The following is a 17,498-nucleotide window of genomic DNA, read 5'->3' on the forward strand; positions in this document are numbered from 1 at the left end:
TTTCAAAAATGTACAGGTTTGGTAGGTTTCCCTAGGTGCCGGCTGAGCTAGAGGCCAAAATCTACATGTAGGCCCTTTGCAAAAAACAGCTCTGTTTTCTGTGATGTGTCCACGTTGTGTTTTGGGGCATTTCCTGTCGCGGGCGCTAGGCCTACCCACACAAGTGAGGTATCATTTTTATCGGGAGACTTGGGGGGACGCTGGGTGGAAGGAAATTTGAGGCTCCTCTCAGATTCCAGAACTTTCTGTCATCGAAATGTGAGGAAAACTTGTTTTTTTAGCCACTTTTTGAGGTTTGCAAAGGATTCTGGGTAACAGAACCTGGTCAGAGCCCCGCGAGTCACCCCATCTTGGATTCCCCTAGGTCTCTAGTTTTCAAAAATGTACAGGTTTGGTAGGTTTCCCTAGGTGCCGGCTGAGCTAGAGGCCAAAATCTACATGTAGGCCCTTTGCAAAAAACAGCTCTGTTTTCTGTGATGTGTCCACGTTGTGTTTTGGGGCATTTCCTGTCGCGGGCGCTAGGCCTACCCACACAAGTGAGGTATCATTTTTATTGGGAGACTTGGGGGGACGCTGGGTGGAAGGAAATTTGAGGCTCCTCTCAGATTCCAGAACTTTCTGTCATCGAAATGTGAGGAAAACTTGTTTTTTTAGCCACTTTTTGAGGTTTGCAAAGGATTCTGGGTAACAGAACCTGGTCAGAGCCCCGCGAGTCACCCCATCTTGGATTCCCCTAGGTCTCTAGTTTTCAAAAATGTACAGGTTTGGTAGGTTTCCCTAGGTGCCGGCTGAGCTAGAGGCCAAAATCTACATGTAGGCACTTTGCAAAAAACAGCTCTGTTTTCTGTGATGTGTCCACGTTGTGTTTTGGGGCATTTCCTGTCGCGGGCGCTAGGCCTACCCACACAAGTGAGGTATCATTTTTATCGGAAGACTTGGGGGGACGCTGGGTGGAAGGAAATTTGAGGCTCCTCTCAGATTCCAGAACTTTCTGTCACCGAAATGTGAGGAAAACATGTTTTTTAGCCACTTTTTGAGGTTTGCAAAGGATTCTGGGTAACAGAACCTGGTCAGAGCCCCGCGAGTCACCCCATCTTGGATTCCCCTAGGTCTCTAGTTTTCAAAAATGCACAGGTTTGGTAGGTTTCCCTATGTGCCGGCTGAGCAAGAGGCCATAATCTACAGGTAGGCACTTTGCAAAAAACAGCTCTGTATTTTGTCAAAAAATGGGATGTGTCCACGTTGTGTTTTGGGGCATTTCCTGTCGCGGGCGCTAGGCCTACCCACACAAGTGAGGTATCATTTTTATCGGGAGACTTGGGGGAACATAGAATAGCAAAACAAGTGTTATTGCCCCTTATCTTTCTCTACATTTTTTCCTTCCAAATATAAGAGAGTGTGTAAAAAAGACGTCTATTTGAGAAATGCCCTGCAATTCACATGCTAGTATGGGCACCTCGGAATTCAGAGATGTGCAAATAACCACTGCTCCTCAAAACCTTATCTTGATCCCATTTTGGAAATGCAAAGGTTTTCTTGATACCTCTTTTTCACTCTTGATATTTCAGCAAATGAATTGCTGTATACCCAGTATAGAATGAAAACCAACTGCAGGGTGCACCTCATTTATTGGCTCTGGGTACCTAGGGTTCTTGATGAACCTATAAGCCCTTTATATCCCCGCAACCAGAAGAGTCCAGCAGACAAAACGGTATATTGCTTTCAGAAATCTGACATCGCAGGAAAAAGTTACAGAGTAAAACATAAAGAAAAATGGCTGTTGTTTTCAGCTCAATTTCAATATTTTTTTATTTCAGCTATTATTTTCTGTAGGAAAACCTTGTTGGATCTACACAAATGACCCCTTGCTGAATTCAGAATTTTGTCTAGTTTTCAGAAATGTTTAGCTTTCCGGGATCCAGCATTGGTTTTACACCCATTCCTGTCACTAACTGGAAGGAGGTTGAAAGCACCAAAAATAGTAAAAATGGGGTATGTCCCAGTAAAATGCCAAATTTGTGTTGGAAAATGTGGTTTTCCGATTCAAGTCTGCCTGTTCCTGAAAGGTGGGAAGATAGTGATTTCAGCACCAGAAACCCTTTGTTGATGGCATTTGTAGGGAAAAAACCACAAGCCTTCTTCGGCTGCCCTTTTTTCCCATTTTTTTGGAAAAAACGAAATTTTCACTGTATTTTGGCTAGTTTCTTGGTCTCCTCCAGGGGAAACCACAAACTCTGGGTACCATTAGAATCCCTAGGATGTTGGAAAAAAAGGACGCAAATTTGGCGTGGTTAGCTTATGTGGACAAAAAGTTATGAAGCCCTAAGCGCGAACTACCCCAAATAGCCAAAAAAGGGCTCAGCACTGGGGGGGAAAAGGCCCAGCAGCTAAGAGGTTAAAGAAGGTTATGTTTTTTATTTTGTAAAATATATATAGTTATTTACTTCCCAGTATTAATTTGAACTATTTTTCATATTACATTTTATGTTACCTATATATTTTGATTATGTGTACAGTAGTGTATATCTAATTCCCTGTTATTGTTAATGTATTTAATATATTTAAACATTGTTTAATTAGTGCTTTTTTATAAGTTTTAAATTGTGTGTATACTGTGGTATTTTATTTAAATTATTTTTGAAAACTATATTTTTAATCATTTTTCTAAAATAATGTTTTAAATATATTACTTATCATGCTATATATATACACACATATATATATAAAAAATTCGATATTATTATTTATTCTTCATGATATACAGTTCCGTGATATTTTTGACACAATATTGTGCTGTCACAATATTGCTCATAAAATTCTGCCATACAATGTCTTAGGATTGCTAAAGAACTTGGCAGGAAAATAGACACCATTTTTAATGTTGCTATTGAATGATCACACAGAAGCATGTGGTCATAGAAGATCAATTTTGAATGTTGCACTTGTCCTTCTCTCTTCTCTTTTTTCTCTCCCTTTATTTTTTATCGAGCAGAATATAAAAGCACAAATAATTAACTAACAGCCAGTAGAAATAATCCTAGAGTACCATACAATAAGGGAGCCAGAAAAGCTACCCTACTAAATGCTTGTGTTAGCCCGCCAGGACCTTAATAAGTAAACTCATAAGGGGATGCACATAGGTCAATGAACCTTTCGATTCGCATGGAGTATCCTGTATGGTGTAACCAATGTGCATCAATAATCAATACACAAACCAATAACCAAAAAGAAAAACATTAGTCAGTAGTTAATAATGTCAACAATCATACAAAACCCCAACTCAATATATGTTATAACAATTGTATTTCCCTATTAGTTACAATACTAAGTTATGAGGTTACTCAGACTTTATTCAAATCAACTCAAGATTAATTCATTAGTGACCACCAATAACATAACCTAATCAGAACTTGGGAAAACATGCATTCTAATGCTTCAACTTAAGCCAATAACAATGAATATGTTAACATGAATCGCAGAGTTCAGCAAATCAGTCCGTCAACCGTTTGTCCCCATATATGTCAACGTCTTAGAATAAGATCCTACCTAACCCAGATTAGCATTAGCATGTGGGACTTCATGCGAAAAAAGATGAAAACATAAATTTGGGAAAAAAACATCTAGTTTAGGAGAAAAACTATGTAGATAGCACAGTTGGTACCTAGAAAGAAAAGGCACCAGGAAATTTAGTCACATTGTCATGGCTACAATCCACGATATGTATCAGCAACAAAGTCATTCTTCGTCTTCAAGTCATCAATTGATCAGCAGCACATCAGGCTCTCAAGAGCGTGAGCCCAATGACAGAATCTCGAATCCAATATTGCATCAATTTCAGAATAAGGTCTGAAGATTTTTCCCTCTGTCACGGCATTAAATCAAAGTCACCCAGCCTATACCCCAATTCCTAACTGGTCAATTAATCACTAGTTATGACTCCGTCCAATTGTATGTTTACTCCAAATCTATGAATTTTTATATTATATAGTTCTAAGATTGCTGATTGGTTCACCTTGTGATGTTCTCATCATCCTCTTGCATATTCTTCTCCAGTCATCGTCTCCATTGTTCAAGTCCTTGGAAAGAACATCCTGTCTGCTTTACAACAATTTGGTTATAAAGTTTTATTCTGTCATCTCCTGTTCTTCGGTTCACGCATAGGATTTTTGCTGAGCAGATTTTACTAAACAATAACCAGTTCATGGTCAGTCCAGCACATTAGCTTCTCTACACTGCGTTAATAATGCAGCTTCTGCATGAGGCCTGGCAAGACTAGGCCACAACTTCAGCTAAGTTAACTGTACAATATAATGCAAAACATACGTTATATATCTCAAAATGACATACTATTGCATTATTCAATAAGTTTTTCTATATTTCATACATGCTATTTATTTCATTAGTACCTTTGTGAATCTTGGCGATCGCTCTCCGAGGGCACATTTGCAAACGTGTACATTATTTTGTATTTATTTCAAACTTTTTACTATTCAACATATATAAACACTCATGAATAATTTTAAATATCATATCTGCTTTAGCAATCCCTCCTCTGATGACTAAATATGTAATCACACTACTTTTACCATTAACATTTCCATAACTCAATTTCTTTAGTATTTTGTCTCCTTCTCAAGACTTCTCTATACATTTTTTCTCTGTTTCTTTCTTCCCTCCTATGATTATTTTTAGACCTTTTCAATTTAATCTTTTGACACAGTTTACATGAATCCCATAATCCTAATATACAATCACAATTAATATTCCCTGTATAATTTTTAATAATACCCTGTTCCAAATGTTACTAAGCCAATTTGCCACTGAAGTAAATCCCTTTCCAACTTTTTCCCAAACAACTGGTTCCTCCAATTCCTTCAAATCTTTACTTGAGTTAGTCAGGTTAGTGAGTAAGGGCCAGATGTATCAAAGGGTTTTACTCAATCTGTGTCTATGGGAAAATGTGCTCATACATATGGTCCTAAGTCTTTTATCTCCTTACTATTGTTAGGTATATATTACCAACAATGCCTAGAGTTAATCATTTTACAGACTCCGCCGTCCTTCGCTGAAAGGATGTCTAAAGCAAGGTGATTTTGAAGCGTCATAGCTCTATCCGCAGCTAATTCTGTATCTAGCAGGAGTATTGCCCCTGTAAAATTTGTCAACATGTTATCCACAATAGTAGACAACTTTCATATCTTGATCGAGTTCAGGATGACTCCCAGTGAAGGAATCACTACACCAAATATATCTCCCACAACTACAGAAGAGGATTCCCTCCTCTGTCACTTATGATGTAATTCAGTCAATTTTGGAAACTTCTTTAAGTCATATATCTGATAAATCTTTGAGAAAACTGTCCCCAAAAACATGTCCCATACTATCCTCTTGGAAGACGGTAATAAGCATTAAGTCCACAACTATAATAGATACCAGGAATCGCAGGGTCCTGACCATTCATCATAAAAGTCCATTTACTCGGAAACAAAAAACACATGCCTATATTCACTCGTTCACACAAATAAAGTGTCAGTGCGTGATTTTGGCCTATATATATGAAGCTTCCCTACACGTAATGCATCTAAAGCTAATTTCCCTTGCGTCTTAATTGCAGTATAAGCATGATAATTCGTGTAAGTTCTTTTCTCTAAACCTTTTTCTAAATTCTCCTTTAATGCTTTTCAACTGTCATCAGTATGCTCTGTAAAGCTCTTCTCTAAAGGTGTAAGCAAGCATGTGAGGTTATTTTTATGTGCGTAAGCAGTTCCAAATGTTAGTGTAGGCTCAAAGAATCATCTAACTAATACTATATCATGATCCTTAGCTACTCTACTCAAATACCTAATAATAGGGACAAACGAAAACACCAACTCATAGTTAGAATAAAACTACTGTATATACTCTTGATTATAGAACCTTGTTAGCAGCAGACTACAGCTTATTCCTTAGGTTAACTAAAGACTGTGGTACGTAACTCCTTCCTCTACTGACAAAGGAATTTGCGTACACACAAGACAATCATATCAACATATTCGCTCAACAAGAGGTAGAAGACATTAGAAGAAAGCTCTCCTTGAGCATTAGTATAATCATGTAAATATTTTTCATCTAACTTAAACCTCTCTAAACTGGTTAGTGTAGTAGTTTCAAAAGCAGTAGTATGGATGGCTCCTTTTGCATCAAGAACAGACGTACCCACAATCAATGCAATAAACAAAATCCTGCACATAATCTCCAATCCAGTGCTCATATTTTTACAGTTCCTAGCATTCCTAACTTGGTTATTTAACTCAGCCATGATCTGTAAAGAATCAGAAAGCAGACACAAATCTTACATAGGTGCAGTAAAAAACAAAAATAAGGAAAAAATCTTTTCTCACAGTTCAGTCTCACATTCAGGGACCCCTTTCCCTTTGTCAAAGTCGATTAGCAGCTTTCATATCCGGGTTTTTAATGTCAAATCAGGTTATCGATGTCTCTTCCGGTTTATTTTCAACAGTCTTTTTGAGCTATTTCAGATTGGTTCAACAATTCAGCTCCTTGTTCTCCTTCAGGTTACATCAAAATACTGACTCAGCACATCTCTATAAAAGCAAAAGGACAGAAGCTCCTATTGCCATTCATTAGTAGTTGCATATGCCCATTCAGGACCTGCATAACGCCGATTTGCTATTCTCTTTCTTTTCAATTTTCGATCACCACTTATTTCTTCTTCACTTAATTCTTCTTTTCTCGTTGTATCTACTTCTTCTTCTTCTATTGTTTCATTTATGACCCCTTCCTTCCTTTTCTCAGCTTGTGATTCCGGCAAATTATCTCCTTTTCTCAGTCCTTCTGTTAATATTCTTTTCAAGATTGGACTCTTCTCCTTCTCTTTTTCTATGGTGTTTTCTCTTAATGGACCTGCAACAGGCTCAGGGGGAGTCGGATCTCCTTGACTTTAATCCATCTCAACTCCTTCCCCTTCTTGGCCTGGCACTTGCTCTATTTGGTTCTCAGCACCATCTGCTTCTGGAACAACCCTTGCTGAGCTAGGCTTTCCCGCTTTATCCGTAGAGATTGTTCCTTCTGCGCTCTACTTTAATTCTTCACCTTTGTTTCTTACAGGGGTAATAGAACCATCTTCCACAAGCTCTTGTTCAATTTCAGGCTCTCCAGGTCCTTTTTCTGGCTCAGGTGCAACAACCTGTTTCACTGTTGTTGGTGCTCTCAACAACACTTCTTCATGATCCAGTGGACATGCCACTTTCTTCGTATGACTCGTGTGAATCCAGTTCGGGAGTCCTGCACACTTCACAGCTGTCGTGGTTGTTAGGACCACCTACAAAGGCCCTCTCCAGCGTGGCTCTAAACACGTCTTGCAAACATGTTTTTGGACAACGTCCCAGTCACCGGCTATCAGATTGTGCCCTGGATCGTGGATGGGTGGCAGAGTAGTGGCCTCCATCTGCTAAGAGAAAGAGCAAACCACATTAGCCACACCCTTCCAGTAGTCTAACACCATATCATCTGTAATATTTTCAAGTACATTGGCTGGAACTGCTGGTAATCTCATTTCTCTGCCCATGAAGATCTCATGGGGTGACAGCCCTGTCTTCCTATCAGGTGTATTTCTCATCAACATCAACACCAAAGGCAATACATCTGCCCATTTCAGATTTGTGGCTGCACATATCTTGGCAATTCTCTATGTCAAGTTACCATTCATCTGTTCCACTAGTCCTGATGCTTCAGGGCGATAACTACAATGCAACTTCTGCTCAATGTTTAGTGCTGCACACAAGAGTTTAATCACCTCGTTGTTGAAGTGAGTTCCCCATATTTGATTCTAAAGAGATCGGAAAACTAAAATGTGGTATCAATTCCCTAAGCAACAACTTTGCTACTGTGAGACTGTCCCTCCTTCTTGTGGGGTATGCTTCAATCGAATGACTAAAGATGCATACAATCACCAACACATACTTCAAACCTCCACACGCAGGCATCTCAATGAAATCTAATTGAATTCTGCTGAATGGACCTTCTGCTTTTCCAACGTGGCTCAAATTCACCACTTTCCCTTTTCCCTCATTTAATTGTTGACAGAATATACAGCGATGACATACTGCCTCTGCTGCCTGTCTAAACTTAGGATTGAACCAGTCAGTTTTAAACAGACGTACCATGGCATCCCTCCCTATGTGTGCCTGGTCATGGTAATACCTGACCATTTGTGACAATAAACTACTTGGCAGGACCATCTGACCTTCCTCAGAAACCCATATCTAATCAGACCTTTGAACACATTTTGCCACTGGATTCAAGCTAGCCTGGCTGATGAAGGGTGAAACCCTTAAACCGGTCCCAAGATTCTTGTTTCTGGTTCAGTGAGAACCTGGCTTGGCAGTTCGGGCTGGACTGTTCCCATGAAGGGATTTACATGTGGCTGGGTCCAAACTGGGGTGGCATGGTGAGCAAAAGAACGATGGATTAAACCCAGATCTGTGACTGGGGGTGAGTGTTTGCATTGTCCAGCACTCTGTCCATCACCCTTTAATAGTGCTAAAGTTGCCCTAAGTGGGAAGGGTATGCCCAGAAGTGGGCCCCTTGCTCAATGTGCCACTGGATTCAAGCTAGCCTGGCTGATGAAGGGTGAAACCCTGAAACCGGTCCCAGGATGCTTGTTTCCGGTCCAGTGAGGACATGGCTTGGCAATTCGGGCTTAACTGTTCCCTTGAGAAACAGGGTCAAGGGTGATTTGCATATGGCTGGGTCCAAACTGGAGTGGCATGGTGAGCAAAAGAACGACGGATTAAACCCAAATCTGTGACTGAGGGGGAGTGTTTGTATTGTTCAGCATTCTGTCCATCACCCTTTTGTGTTGCTAAAGTTGCCCTAAGTGGGAAGGGTATGACCAGACATGGGTCCCTTGCACACTGTGCCACTGGATTCAAGCTAGCCTGGATGATGAAGTATAAAGCCCTGAAACGAGTCCCAGGATGCTTGTTTCCAGTCCAGTGAAGACCTGGCTTGACAGTTTGGGCTGGACTGTTCCCATGAGGAACAGGATCAAGGTTGATTTGCATATGGCTGGATTCAAATTGGGGTGGCCTGGTGAGCAAAATAACGATGGATTAAACCCAGATCTGTGACTGGGGGCGAGTGTTTACATTGTTCAGCACTCCGTCCATCATCCTTTTGTGTCACATTTTCATTTAGACCAAAGTCATTTCTCTTCCTTGTCCACATTATTTTGCAGTGTTTTCAACTCTTCCAAAGTATCGATCACTTTCACTACAAAACTTGTACATGTATTATCTTCTTCAGAAATCAGTTCCCACTTGTCTTTGAATGATATACAGTTCAATGTGCAAAACCTTGTGACTTGATTTGCATATTGATTTCCCAGTGACCCGTAATCCTGTGTTTATAGATGTGCACTGCATTTCACCATGGCAGTTTCTTCAGGTAACTATATTGCATACAGCAGCTCCTTTATTCTGTCGCCATTTCTAACTGGTGTACCAGTACAGGTTAGGAAACCTCTTTGCGACCACAACTGACCAAAATCATTGACAATTCCAAATCCATATTGGCTATATGTGTAGATAGTAACTCTCAACCTTGCAGACAAGTGGCACGCTCTAGCAAGAGCTACCAACTCTGCTACTTGTGCAGAATATCCACCTCGAAGCCAAGAAGCTTCTAAAGTACCTGTAATTGTGCACACAGCATATCCTGCTCTCAATGTTCCTGTACCATCTCTGAGACATGAGCCATCAACAAAGACAATTTGGTCATTTTCTTCAAATCGTGTATCTCTGATACAAGGTCTGGGTTTCGTGCACAACTCAGTCCTCAAGACAACCATGCTCAATGTCTTCTTCCTTTTCAATTTCGACAAAGTAATGTTGCCGGGTTCAGCACTGTACATCTTTTCAATGTTACATTTGGAGCTCCTAAAATGCTCATCTCGTACCTTGTTAGTCTGGCAAGTCAACTACTATGTTTTTGTCCTTATCAGTAAGATCTCAACAGAGAGGTACAGTTACCGTCAGAGGGTATCCCATCATTACAACCTCACACTGTGAAAGGCTTTGATCACCTGCGGCAACTGCATGCAAACAACCCGGTAAGGCTGCTGCAACTTGGTCTAAGGTAGCAGAAACATTGGCTACTGGGTGATGAGCATTTCCATGGACCTGTGTCAAAACAGACAAAGAACAAGCATCACGTTCATGACAAAACAATATGAAAGGCTTTGTATAATTAGGCATTCCCAATGCTGGAGCCCTGCACAAACTCTCTCTCAACTCAGTGAATGCCTTCATCTGATCCTGATCTAAGGTAATGTAATATCCTTATATGTTAACTGCTGCAATGTTTTGACAATCTCAGCAAAATGAGGAATCCATTGATGACAATAAACCACCATTCCCAGAAACATCCTGATATCTATCTGTGAAGTCGGGGGACTTCTCTGCAGTATCATTGTTATCCTTTCTCTGGAAATTCTCCTTGACCCTTTCTTAATTTGGTGTCCCAGGTATTTCACTGACTTCTGACAATACTGCTATTTCAAACGTGACACTTTATGTCCGAATTTTCCCAAATGATTTAGCAGGGCAATCAAGTCATACTTACACTCGTCCATTGTTTTGGATGCAATCAGTAAGTCATCAATGTACTGCACCAGAGTCAATTGGTATGGCAATTCTAATGACTCCAGATTCTTTTTCAAAATCTGATTGAACAAGGACGGTGACTCCGTGTACCCTTAAGGAAGCCTGCAACAGTTGTAGACTCTGTCTAGGAATTCAAAACTAAAACGAAACTGACTATCCTCATGAAGAGGCACAGAAAAGAAAGCTTGTGACAAATCAACCACTGTGAACCATTCTTTATCGCATGGAATCTGAAACAATATTAACGATGGGTTTGGCACCAGAGGACAACACTTGATCACCCTGTCATTCACTTTTCGCAAGTCTTGCACAATTCACACTTTTCCACAAGGCTTCTTTAAGCCCATTATCAGTGAATTACATGGACTGCTCAACACTTCTTTCAAAACCCCTTGTTTTAGAAAATCTCCAATAATCTGTGCCACTTTCATCAGAAGATCTTGTGCATGTTATACTGTGGAAGCTGCAAGAACACTACACTTGGCTTCAAAGCGATCCTAATTGGCTTCAATCCCTTAATCAAACCCACTTCTTTACCTGTCAGGTCCCACATATTTTCCTGCACTGTTCCCTTCAAGTCTGCATGTAGTTCTTTCACAGTAAACATCGGGAAAAATTCACTCAAGGGGTACTCTTCATTAGTGGTTTCATTCTCAGTTTTAGGAGTTTGTTCTTCCTCATCATCACTATTCCTTTCAACCTCTATTCCAGCAGTTGAACAACTAATCGAACATCTGGTCTTGCACAAAAAGTCCTGCCCCAGTAGGGATACTGGACTTGAATCACAGACTACAAACTTATGTAGTTCCTGAAAATTGCCATTCTCAACCTATACTGGATCAGTGATCGGATTTATCAACTGTCTATTCGCTACCCCTACAACCTGAACTGTAATGCCTGAAAGAGGTTAATTCAGAACTTCTTACTGTAGAGAGCGTAGCTCTTTTGTTCACTAGAAATGAGACCTTATGACCCATCACCTTTCCTTTCACAAAAAGGTCCTCTCTGATCTACCTCTAGGGATGCTGCAAGCATGCATGGCTCCTCATCCGAACTATCACACATCCGCTTGTTGTTTATTTCATTATCAATATGTAATGGAAATTGGTGCACTGTATCACTACTTTTGTCTTGTCCCTGACCTGTGACCTGCTGAGTAAGCATCATCTGTTGCTGTTCCATCAGGGCTTGATGTATCTGCATTTGCTGTCTAGGTACCATAGGAACCTGCTGCTGCATTGGTTGCAACTGTGTCATTTGTGCACAAGGCATTTGCACCTGCTGCATGAGTTGAAAATTCTGCACTTGATTCATGTTACTCTGGAAGTTCGGGTTAAGTCCTCTCATTCTTGGAACTGTATTGGCATCAACACTTTGCTAAACAACACCATCCTGCACCATCATCAGACACACCCGCTTCCAGTGTCCCACGTTTCCACAAAGATGACACAGTAGCATATTTTTCATCCCTTGCACATCATTTTGAACCACTACCGTATTCAAATCTGGACCACAATTCATATTAGCTCCACGACCTCTACCTCTCATCTGAGGTTGGAACATAACAGTTCCCTGCTGCTGGGGCATCTGCTGCACTAAAGATCCCGGAACTCCTGTCTGAGCTGCCTTAATTTGCATCACCATCGCATTTTCCTTCAGCTTCTTCTATTTTAACTCAATTTCATCACTACAGTATTTTGCATACTGCAACACCTCATCAATCGGCTTTGCTTGCCAACAAATCAAATGACTCTTAATCATCTGACCTATTTCAGATCTCAATCCTTCCACCAACCTGAACACAAAGTGTAGCATATCTTTCTGCTCAATCGCTTCTTTGCCACTGTACTTCTTGAACTCCTTCAACAACCTCTCATAGTACACATGTATAGACTCTTTTACCTCCTGCACTGTCCTGTCAATTCTCTGCCAGTCAATATTTTTAGGCGAGATTCTTGTCTTCAGGAACTCAATCACCTTATAATAATGTTTCATCACTTCAGGTGATGGTGCACCTGTAACTCTATCTCTTTCCGGTTCACTTGTTGGCCAATCCACTGCTCTTTTGCACTCAACCCACAAATCAGCTGGCACTACTATCTCCAACAGAGTATTCAGGTCTTCCCTCAGACATTTCGAAAGCTTCACAAATCTATCTGTCTGCTGGTACCATTCAACTGGTTTCTCCCTCAATTTTGGATGATCATTTGTTAATTATAGGATATCACTTCTGTGCCATGGGACATGAACAAACTGCCCTCCTTGAATCTCCCTCATTGGTAACATTTTTACTGGATCCTTTTCCTTCTGAACACACTTTCAGACCCTTCTTTTGAATATCATTTTTGTTTATCCTTCTTCTTTGCCCATCTACCTTCCCAGTTCTCTAATGTTCCCCAGATTTGAGCACTCTGCAATAGTTCTGTAAGATGTGCTTTCATCACAGCTGATCCCCTATGTTTAAAATCCTTTACCTCAAAATCTAACCTGTAGCTTCATTTCAAATGCTTTGTTTTCTCAATTTGTATGCCATGCTTCTCTGCCAAATCTGCCAATTTCTGATGTATTCTGCCCACTTCTTTCATGATTCTCAGACACAAGTATCTCAGCTCCTCTTCAGTACAGGATTCTAACCTATTCACTCCCATTGATCCCTCAATCATTTCAGTCATTTCCGTAGCCAGACTTACAAGATCAATTTGCTCTTCACCCTTCGACGTATTTCGTGGGGTATTTAGACTGTCTAGCCACTCATTTATCTGCTGTGCTGTCAATCCCTGTAATGAAACATTACTTGCGTTCGGCAATGGCACCTGTTGTACCATTGCAACTGGAGTTTGCAGTGTCAAAAGCTTCAAACTCTGACTTACACTCTGGCCATTTACGGTATCTGGAAGTGCTACAAGTGGACTAAGGTCCATTAATGGCCTAGATCTATCAAAGGTCTGACCCATAGATGAAACCACCTGCACATGCTCTCTCAACCCCCTTCTCATGAGGCTTTGTGATATTTTACCCTGTTCTCCTGTAATCGGCTTCTTCTGTGCAAATAATGGTACAGCTGGATCATCAATAATTGGTAGCGATATTGCCTTTGGTGCCACTCTGACACCCGCATTTTGTGGAAGGACTAAACCCATACTCTGATTCATTACTGGTGTCACATCTGACTGTGTCCCTTTCATTGGTGTGAATTTTGGCAAAGCCTTTGGCTGTGCCAGGGGCATCAACACTGGAGTCGGCTCAGTCTGATCTAACATCAGCCTTGGAACCACTTGCTCCGTTGGAACCACTAAGTTCGAGGTTGTCTTGAGTATCGGTATCTCTGGATAAATTCCTTGTACGTTGGTGGGTGCATCTGTGCCTGGACCACCAAAGTGCTCACTGCACTCTGAGAATTCTGCACTACCCCTTGCATCTGTCCATCATCTGTTTGCACTGGTCCCGCTGTCCCCTACACCTGAGCTGGGGCAATTGGAGCAGAACTGGTACTTGAACCCCCCTCATGCACCGCATATGGTGGAGGTCGGTCTCTCAACACCTGAGTAAAAAGATCCTCAACATCTGAATCTTCCTCTTCTACATAGGTCTTTTTCTTCTTCTAACTTCCTGACAAAATCTTACTACTCTTGCTAGTTTCCTCTTTCCCTTCAGACTCATCTTCCTCTCTGATAGCAGGAAACAACTTAACATCCTGCAATGTCACTGTTCTCCACCTCTTCTGTTTCCAATCCCATCTTGCCTCTTCTAAAAAATTCTCTACCTTCCTTATTCTTCTCTGGAATTTGATTCCTTGTTGCTGTCTTGCTATGAGCTTCCAAACTGCTAATGCCTCAAACTGTGCTGGTCTCTGGAGAGGCTTTGTCTCATACAATGTCATCTGTAATTGATCCAAAATTCTCAAATTAAACGATCCATGCACTGGAAATGCTAAAGCTCCCTGTTTCTCAGTCAGTTTACACATTTGTTTTAAGGGAAGTGTGACACCTCACTCCTCCATTACAATATAAGCCGGATAATTTTACGGTAGGGTTGGCTCCCCCACTGTCACCTTAGTGTATGTATCACCCTTCATAGCACTCTTAAATGCTTTGAAAAACTTAATCTTTCTCTGTTGTTTTTATTCGATTCAATAAGGAAATGACTTTTACTCCCAGAATTCCCTTCAACTGCTTTTCTCAACCAATTGTCTCTTACGGACGGCTGCCAATCCGCTCGCAACTCTTCTTACAAACCAACCTATCCCAGCCCGGCTCACTCTAACGTCACACTTACAGACTGCAGCTGACAAACTGTTGCGGCTCATCCTCCTAATCTCTGACTCACACAAAACTAATGCAAATTATTGCCTGCACCAACAAAAACTCAATAACCAAAAACAAACCTGCTGGTTTACTACAGGATGGAACACAATTGCTTCAGAGACCTTACCGATTTTCACTGATGGCCCTTTTTCGCTCATGCAGCTGTTCCTCTTTCTCAGTCTCCCACATTCGCAAGCAAAATTCGACCTGCAAAGTTTACTCTCAACGGTTCAATGGGTCTGTCCTGGTGCTCATAGGACTCGCCAAATCTCAGTAGAAATTTTTCTTACTTAACTCACACACCGACTTGTTGACCACACCCGATCAACCTACTAAACTAGACAGATTACAACATATAACCAGGTGTCTCCTACACTTGTCAACATACTCCGGAGTCTTAGACCACGCACAGTAGGTACATCACCAACAACCACATGGACAATTTTAGAGCACAAAGCGCCACACACTACTTCCCTACTCTCATACTGCAGAGTACACACACTCCTACTAAACTACAACTGGAATACGCAGACTCCCTACTGTCCTCACATACATCACAATTCACCTGCGATTTGCATAAGCCCTTGCAAGCGGAATCTACCACTTTCACATTATCACTAAAATGCCAAGAACATACCAAACTCTGCTTGCAGGATCCAGGGTGTGGGAAAGTTATCTACATCATTCTTGCTACAATTGCCATTATGAAAAAACAAAATTCAAATCTCATAAAAATGAATAACTAACCCTAATTTAAACTACCACCATATTCATCGGTCAGCATATAACTAGTTCTCCAAGGAAACTAACCATGAAGCTGCTACAAAAAACTGTTACTGTGCCTAGACCTTAATAAATAAACTTATAAGGGAACGCGTATAGGTCGATTAACCTTTCGATTCACATGGAGTACCCTAGCTATGGTGTAACCAATGTGCATCAATAATCAATACACAAACAAATAACCAATAAGCAAAACATTAGTCAGTAGTTAATAACGTCAACATTAATGAAAAAACACTATTCAATATACATTTTAACAATTTTATTTCCCTATTAGTTACAATGCTAAGTCATGAGGTTAAATCAAACTTTATTCAAATCAACTCAAGATTAATTCATTAGTGACTACCAATAACATAACCTAATCAGAACTTGAGAAAACATGCATTCTAATGCTTCAACTTAATAATGATGAATAAGTTAACATGAATAGCAGAGCTCAGCAAATTAGTCCATCAATCATTTGTCCCAGTATATGTCAACGTCTTCGAATTAGAACCTACCTAACCCAGATTAGCATGTGAAACTTCATGCGAAAACAGTTTAGAACATGAGTTTGGAAAAAAAATCTAGCTTAGGAGAAAAACTATTTAGACAGCGCAGTTGGTACCTAGAAAGAAAAGGCACCAGGAAATTTAGTCACATTGTCATAGCTACCTATCCACGATATGAATCAGCAACAAAGTCAGTCTTCATCTTCAGGTCATCAATCAATCAGCATCACATCAGGCTCTCAAGTGTGTGAGCCCAATGACAGAACCTTGAATCTCTTCTCTCCCAATATCGCATCAATTTCAAAATAAGGTCTGACGATTTTTCCCTCTGTCACGGCATTATATCAAAGTCACCCAGCCCATCCCCAATTCATAATTGGTCAATTAATCACCAGTTATGACTCTGTAAAATTATATGTTTACTCAAAATCTATGAATTTTAATATTATACAGTTCTCAGATTACTGATTGGTTAACCTTGCGATGTTCTCATCATCCGGCTCGTCAGGTATCAAAAATATTGCATCTTCTTCTCCAGTCAGTGTCTCCATTGTTTGAGTCCTGAGAAAGTACATCCTGTCTGCTTTAAACCAATTTGGTTACAAACTTTTATTCTGTCATCTCCTGTTCATCAGTCATGCATAGGATTTTTGCTGAGCAGATTTTAGTAAACAATACGCGGTTCATGGTCAGTCCAGCACATTAGCTTCTCTACATTGCGTTAATAATACAGCTTCTGCACGAGGCCTGGCAAGACTAGGCCACAACTTCTGCTAAAGTAACTCTTTTTTTTTTTTTTTTTTCTTTTTTTTTTTTCCTCATTCAGCCCCGCTTACTGAGACCCCTCTTCGTTTCTATAACCTTTTCGCCCTCTTGTCTACGAAGAGAGACTCAAGTCAGGGGGTGCACCTTTGTAGCTCCTGGTCCGCCTGAACAGACCCGCTGAGGCGTCAAACGGTGCTTAATCATTGGACTAAAGGAGAGAGAAGCTCATTAGGACATTTTCACATAAGTACCCCGCAGTAAACTTTAGCAGGGGGGCAAATTTAGTCAATTCCCTGCCAATTTAATAGTGGTGACCATATTTCTACGCTTTTCTTTGAGCCCTGCGTATTTAAGTCCATATTTGCCGCACGGCGAGCCGCGTTCAACCAGTCTGTATAGCTCGGCGAGTGCTCCTTCAACCATTTTTTACAGATTTCATTTCGTCCCAGCACAATTACATAGAACAAAAATGAACGATTAGTTTTGTT

The sequence above is a fragment of the Pleurodeles waltl genome, chromosome 2_2, assembly GCF_031143425.1.
Source record: "Pleurodeles waltl isolate 20211129_DDA chromosome 2_2, aPleWal1.hap1.20221129, whole genome shotgun sequence".
Lineage (NCBI taxonomy): Eukaryota > Metazoa > Chordata > Amphibia > Caudata > Salamandridae > Pleurodeles > Pleurodeles waltl.